Source organism: Nestor notabilis, unplaced genomic scaffold (assembly GCF_000696875.1).
Source record: "Nestor notabilis isolate BGI_N333 unplaced genomic scaffold, ASM69687v1 scaffold31740, whole genome shotgun sequence".
In the NCBI taxonomy this organism is placed as follows: Eukaryota; Metazoa; Chordata; class Aves; order Psittaciformes; family Psittacidae; genus Nestor; species Nestor notabilis.
Genome location: NW_009912057.1, coordinates 24476 through 31959, shown reverse-complemented (window position 1 = coordinate 31959; position 7484 = coordinate 24476). Strand labels below are relative to the sequence as shown.

Here is a 7484-nt window from a genome sequence, read left to right as displayed (position 1 = left end):
CTCTTTCCAAATGCCCATTATTATCCTTCATTTTGTTGAAATTGTTTATTTTTTGTGTATTGATGTTTTATTTCTGGTAATAATCTCTATATATTTGCTTAGGTTTTGTAAAGATATTATTTCCTTAATGTTTTGCTGGCTGTCTGAGAACAGATGAAAGCTCTATCTTGTAAGAGTAATATTTAGTCTCATATACAATGGCCAGATTTCACAGCTAGGCCTACGCATTGTGTTGTACTTTACCAAGCATGTGTGAAAATGTCCTTCTACTAAATCTGAAAAGATAGAATGGATCCTGTAGATAAGAAAATCTGACTTACACATTAGTGATTTTCTTCTTTAAATATATTCATTTGTTGTAGTGAGATTCTTGTATAAATTACTGAAATTCTAGTTCCTGCTGCCACTTTGCAGTAATCTGAATCTAATGATTGCTCTGGGTCACATCAGCTATATATCGTGCCATGCATTTTGAATCTGGCAGAAGCCAAGAGCAAAAGATCAGGGCAATAACTTAATGATGCTTCCCTGGTAAAATCTCTTTGGTTCCAGAAAACATGCAGCGAGAGATTTCCTGTAAGGGAATGTTACCACTAAGTTTAATGGACTTTGAAGTATTTTTCTTCTTTTTGAATCCAAATGAATCTTTGGGATCTGCATTACCTCACTGATTAGAAAGAAAACCATTTTTAAAAGTTTTCAGGCAGCTAATGATGATTTCATTAGCTACACCCTTTATGTAAGAGAAAACAAGTAATGCTGCTGTAGTCAACTTTTTCTGTGTTGCTTAGGACATCACATGAAAAAACATTATGCAGCTGAGGTAGTCATTCACATGGGAAGGTGTTTGCTACATTTCTCTTCTGCTTATGCAGTCGCTGATGGTTTTCAGCAGCATTAAAGCCTCCTTTTTTTTTCTTTTTTTGACAGAACTTGTGTTAAAAATATTACTCAGTTATATAAATAAGAGGATATCACTGTGTGTCAGACTGAATACCCAGTATTCAGTCTGACAAGACTCACATATTAACTTCCTGTCAGAACTATACAAATACCCTTGAATCCCACTAGATATAATCCTCCGTGTTCTCTCAATAGTTTTCTTCAACCTACCACCTTCTCCCCTCTTTTACCTCAGTTTGTCTAAGTCAGTTGGCAGGTGCTGGGACTTGTAAAAATATATATCCACTATCTCCCTCTTCCTACTCTTTTTTCATATGGATGAAAAAAAAAAAGATATTTTTTAAGGTTTTTTGTAAATTTCTCACATTGAAGGAGGTGGTTACACATTCTGATATAAATGAATTTCTAACCACTTCATATGACAAGTTTAAAAGCATGTAATATTAATTTCTTTTTCCCAAAGATAAAACCAAATGCTGTTTCCTCCACCTTCTGGCTTGGTGCAAAGCTGAATTTGTTCATATTTGGAAGAATCAAACAAACAGGTTACTTCTGGACATCACAAATAAAAAAATTGGACTCAATTCAAACAACAGCAAAGCTCCAATGTGCTGAACTCAAGTTCTTCTGAGCCAGGAGGTCACCTAAATAAAATGTCTAGAGTGAAAACACACCTCTATAGGTGTACACAGTAGGTGAATTCAGACTCACATGGTAAGAAATCAGTGCATTTAGAATAGACTCTTTCTGCTGTTCCTTTCTCATCTTTCCTTCAACTAAAATAGCACTTCAACATTTTTTCTGCTTTAGATATATCCACTGGGGGCAATTGTAGTACCTAATTTCATTAGTTCTCAACAAGTTTGGTTTAAGTCTCATTCTGTGAAATAGACTCTTCCTTACACAGTAATAGTTCTAGTTATCTGACTGGTTATGGCCTCTTTCTTTTTTTCTCACCAATTTGTGGTCCTTTCCTGGAATATTCTGCCATCTTTTTATTCATCATATAATGAATGTACCTTGTTCTATGTAAACAGCCTCACCTTTGAGCCCAGAAGCACACCTCCGCTTCCAGTGAAGTTACCTGGAAATCCATTTCTATCTTCAGTTGTCATATCTTTTCTTAAATCAGATAAATAAACATGTCTCTTTCTCTTAGTGGCACAAAGCCTCCCTAGTTCATGCTGAGAACTTCCATTCACAGAAAATACTCTCTGTTCTTGAATGGAGAAATTTGTTTATGTCCAGAGGGCCAGGACAAGACCTATGTGCCAGTTGAGATCAATTTATATTACAGTCTGTGGGATGAAGTGGAGTGTAAAGTTTAAGCTGATCTTCTATGCAGAATAAAAGGGATGGAATGAAGATAAAAAGGTGTTCAGAGGTATTGTGCAGCAGTTAACTGCAAGAAGAAAAGCATTATGCAGTGTATGAAACATTTCTTGAAGTTTCTTACCAAGTTATAATTTAACTTTGGGTTATTTCTCAGTTCTGACTTATGAAGGCGTAGCTACCTGTAAGAATTTATACTGCATAGGTCCTGGCTTTTCCCTCAGCAACAGACAAACTGCAGTGGGTCAGGCATTACTGAGAGGATGAAACTAGGCCTGACATGTGAGGGGATTTCTAAAACTGCAGAGATTTTCAGCATTAGGTGTGGGATAGGGTGTTGATTTCTTAGTAGACGTAACAGGGAAAATGGCAAGCAAATCTTAGTGTTAAAGGGAATTTGTATTGCAATATATGTTCATTAGAAAAGTGCAACACTTGATAGGCTATGAAGCGTGAACATTTAAAAAACCCACTTCAGTTCTAACATCCCTATGTCAATTATTTTTTAACGTGTCTATTTTCTAAGCCCAAATTCATATTAAGCAAGCCCCCCGTCAGCATTGTATTCTTCACTGCCACTTTCACATAATCTATGTCTTTTTCTGTATAAGACTGTGAGTGGGGCTGCAGTAAAATGGTTTGTAAAGCAGCAGTTCAGACTGTACCAATGAAGCAGAGAACCACAGTACACTCTAGTTTTTCTGTTGAATGTTTATAAAATGAAATAAGCAGATGACCACCCTCATAGAATCTTTGTGTCTAGAAATATATCGAACCTTTATTGCTAGAGTGACTGAACATAAACAAGGGAAAGGCTGCAGGGTACTGAGTGAGCTTCAAATGAGCTGGTGCATCTGCACATTGCAGGACAGTGCCTGTCAGAGGTATTGATCTCAAGACTGCTTTGGAGCTTACTTGAACGTATTTCTACAAGGGACTGTGCTGGTCAGTACAGATATACTCTGAGCAGGCGTCAGAGGCAGAATAGGAAAAAAAAATCAACTTTCCTGTAAGCTTATTGCTCACCTGTGTCTAATGCTTTATCTAATCCTTTAATAACTCATGCTTTTAATTGACAGATCAGTTCTTTGTTGCAGAAAGTGCTGGTCATTATTTAAGTGTATGAGAATTTAATTGTACTGGGTCTGAGACTTCGAGTAAATTTCCTTTGACCAACTATTTGTTTGCTTCTTTTCCCTTCATCTGTTCACTCCTGTCAGAGACTTCTTCCCTTTAAAATTTCTGTGAACTGCTAGTGAATTTCTTGATGTGTGCCAACAGAGCAAATGTAGCACAAAGAGGAAACAATGTGACCACAATCCAAATCAATAAGATATTTTTTTCCAGATCAGCACTAAGTCATGAACAGTTTAAGCTTAAGACCCAAAAGTATGTTTCGTATGGCCATGAATAAGACCCATAATATGAATCATATGGGAAATATTACATTAAAAGAGTAAATTAATTTTCTAAACTGTTTTTACTGTAGTTACATTATAAAAGTTCCTTTATCATCAAATTTCACTTCTTGGATTTTCAAGGATTCAAACTTTCTGAAAGACTTTCCAACATCACTTTGTGTATTCATTAGAGTATTTTGGAATGGCCGAGTTTTGGCATGTGTTAGAGTTAGGTGGTTTAGTCGCCAAAGCAGAAGCTAGTTAAAGGGCTTAAACCACATCTCCAAATCATTATGTAATTGCAAGTAGGGAAACAGTGTCTGTAATCTTTCCTACCCTATCAAGTTATTAATGAGATAGAGAGAATTTTACCGAATTGTTCAAATCTACTAAAGATCAGTGGGTTTGGTAGTCTTTTTATTACAATGTTATTCATTCCAAGTTTCTACCCCACCATTACAGCTGATAGCAGTCAGGAATGCAGCATGGCTATGAAAAATTTAAAGGCAGTCTCACCCTCCTTGCTACCCCTGTAATGTTCAAGTTGAGTGCAGCCTCATACAGGCTGTGTATCCATACAGTCTCAGCTCTGCTGAAACAAACACTGTGGTATATAGGCCAGTCAGCACTAAATATTCAATTTCATAGTATTGTAGGCAGGGATAAAGTCATAATTTAACAGCACCTAGATTCACATGTTCTGTCATGACACTTCTCTAAAAAGGACCATTCCTTCTGAGTAGAGAAATTGTCTCTTGCTGAGCAATATCTTATTCCAATAATGCTCCAAGTGACCTCTGACTTAATATTAGTGCTAGACAGTGCATGAAAGTATTGGAAGCTAGTGTAGGAATAACTACAGCTGCAGGATTAATAGCAAACTGATGTTAGCAAGCTTTACAGTAATTCTAAATGACTGTTCAGCTTAGGGATATTCATGCCCCTTTTTATCTTTGTTAGTATATCGCTTATCATGCCCCTTTTAATCATTGTTATTATATCACTTATCACACAGTGGAAGAACCCAACTGACACTGCTAAGTGCTTCACAAGAGCAAAACAATTTTATTTACTCCCAAGTTCAGTAATTTACTATTAAAAATATGTATATTCACATATGAACCAAACTATTTCAGTGCTGAAATGATTGCTTTATTTATGCCTTTTTTCTGATCAGTCTTAAGAGTTTTCAGGTTTAGGCATGTAGTTGCAGCATAGAAACATTCATTGTCATGGCACTACTTGGGCACTAAGGAATGAAAAAGGGAAAGTAGCTAGTGTCCAGCATTTCACATGTGGACATGGCTTTGTGCTGTGCTCCTGTGATTTTTGCTTGAAAACTCTTCAAAGCTAAGCACTATGCAAAACTACCTCATAAAATCTGTATGTAAATAACGTGCCGAATATAACTAAATGTATTTGAAACTTTGCTGGCACATGAGCTCTATTACATGTAACATGTTAATTACCTATTATATGTGAAATAAGTGGAATCAAATAATTACTTCCAATTAAACCCCATATTGAGGTGTGCAAATATCAGGCTATTTTATTTACCTTTTTAATAGTGTTTCTCGACCCCAAGATTGCACAGTTTTCAGAAATTTGGAGTTTGGTTTGACTTGTTTTCACTGAACCACAGCTTCAGCCAATGCGATGGACTGCAATGCTACTGCACTAGTCTGAGTGGTAAATGATGGGGGAACTTTATGCAGTAAGTTTGCAGTGCGGTTATGAATAGTAAGAAACAAATTGGGAAAAAGCACTTCCTAAAACTTTAGTGTGCATAATTGTAAGGGTGCACTCTGTACATGTGATTAAAACTAATACATACAAATATTGTGAAGGTAAAATACTGCAGATCTGTAATATGACATTTGTTCTGAACTCACTCAGATCATGGTTTGCTGAAGTCAATGCCAGTATTTTAGCTACTCCCGTTAATGCCTGAATGATGCCTTAACTTCTCTTTTCTTTCTTCAACCTTTTAAATATCAACAATTGTGCAACAATTAAGTTTTCTACATAGCATTTTTTGTATTAATAGGGAAAAAAATTTCTGCGCAGTATTAGTAATCAGTTGTTATGCATTCAATTACTTTGATCAGATTCTGCAAATACTTAAACTTTTGTGTGTTTTCTGATTGATGTCACCACATTTATTCAGCAGCATAACATGGAGCATATATGTTAGTGTTCAATTGCATTGGCCTTTCAGCATTTCTGTGTCCAAGACAAACAACACATAATGCAAAGATATTCCCCTCCTTATGAAGTGTTAGATGAGTTTTTAACAAATCAAAACTTTCATCCAGCCTATAAATAAATGGTATCTGAGTTCAACTTCCGTAACTCTGTTTTGGTCCATGAGTTTCCAAGACTAGTAGTAAAGTTTATTCTACAACAGTAGGAGAAAAGTGTCCTGATTATTAGAATTAAAATTATGTTGACTCACTTAAAATATCTTTGTAAAGCACTAAGGATAAGTTTCCCCTTTACTTGTAACTCATTAAATTTGTTTCTTTATCTCTTATTTATTCTTCAAAATTATGAGGTCAGGAAGCTGTCAGAGGAAACCATCTTGGCTGTCAGATGGCTTTGAACAGAAAACAGAAGATTTTGCTGAGATAAAACTTTAATTTGCATTATGAAGTTTCTTTTAAAGCTTATGAAATAGTTTTGGCAAAATTCCTCTCAAGCTATGTTATTCTGAAGGATGAGTGAAAAGAAGGAAGTGTGTTAACATAAATATCTGGGATTATTTTAGTGGAAGCTTTATATCAAAATAATCTGAGACTTTGTTCATGAGATCCTGTCAAAGCTCATTTTCATTGCTGTATTCACGTGGTAATCATAAACAATTCTGTAAGGATCAGAGACGCCTTGCACCTGTCTTACTCACAGTAACAAAGTATCCCTCAAAAGAATCCCTCAGAAGTATCCCTTGGGGTAGGCTCACCGAGTTTTATTTCACTTTCTACTCCATTTTCAAGTATTTTAAATTTCTTTTCACAGGAATTCTTCACAAAGTTCTTTTTGCATGGAGAAAGTTACTCTAAAACCCAGCAACTTTTAATTTCCTTGGCCAATAATTTTGGCCTATTTATTTTGCTTAGAAACAAAATCCTATCACTGCAGCTACAAAGTCTGATATTTCTTAAACAAACAAACAAACAAGCTAACAGAAAACCCCCACTTTTTAGTGTGGTAGTGTCCAGGCAAAAGGAAGGGAGAAAAGGGAAAAGGTAAATTTGAATGAGGAGCAAGCCTGTGTGAATCCAGCATTAACAGTAGAAAAGAGAGTGGGCACTAACTTCTCAGGTGTATCAATGGCAACATGGCTTACACAGCTGTGAGGATACGGCACTTGAAAGGCCAGGTACTTTGTGATGCAATGCTACTTTCTCATCTAAACTGCTAAATGCACAGTCCACAGATTTTTGCAGGAATGTCTGGTTCAGCACAGTGCTTGGCACTGCAGCAACACTCACTCCCCCTTCCACTTTCTACTCATCCACGTATAAACTCCTTCCTCTGCTGTTAAGATTTTTACCTCTTTACATCTATGTATACATACACATATGCAGCACGCACACGTCTTCAACCTTTGGGGGGGGGGGGGGGTGAATGCTATTGTAAACATTTGTCTCATACAATCATTGAACACTCTTACATCCCATTGCTTGTTCCATCACCATTAAAAGCTCTTCAGTAACGGGGAAATGCAGGCAGCCGCTCTGCCTGCCTTGGAGGCTTGTGCAGGGATCTGCATCTCTGTCCTTGGCCCTGGATCCCTGCTCTGACTCCTTCCCAAGGGAATGAGCGGCACCTCAGAGCCCGCAGCCGGGC

At 36.7% G+C, this 7484-nt stretch overlaps 1 protein-coding gene across 1 annotated transcript in view; it reads right to left on the bottom strand.

Annotated features, from left to right (window-relative positions):
- LOC104408113 (gamma-aminobutyric acid receptor subunit gamma-2) overlaps positions 1 to 7484 on the bottom strand; it is a gene marked incomplete at its 3' end in the record, with an annotated part of 30072 nt that overhangs the window by 22077 nt on the left and 511 nt on the right. The gene's annotated exons all lie outside the window — the stretch shown is intronic.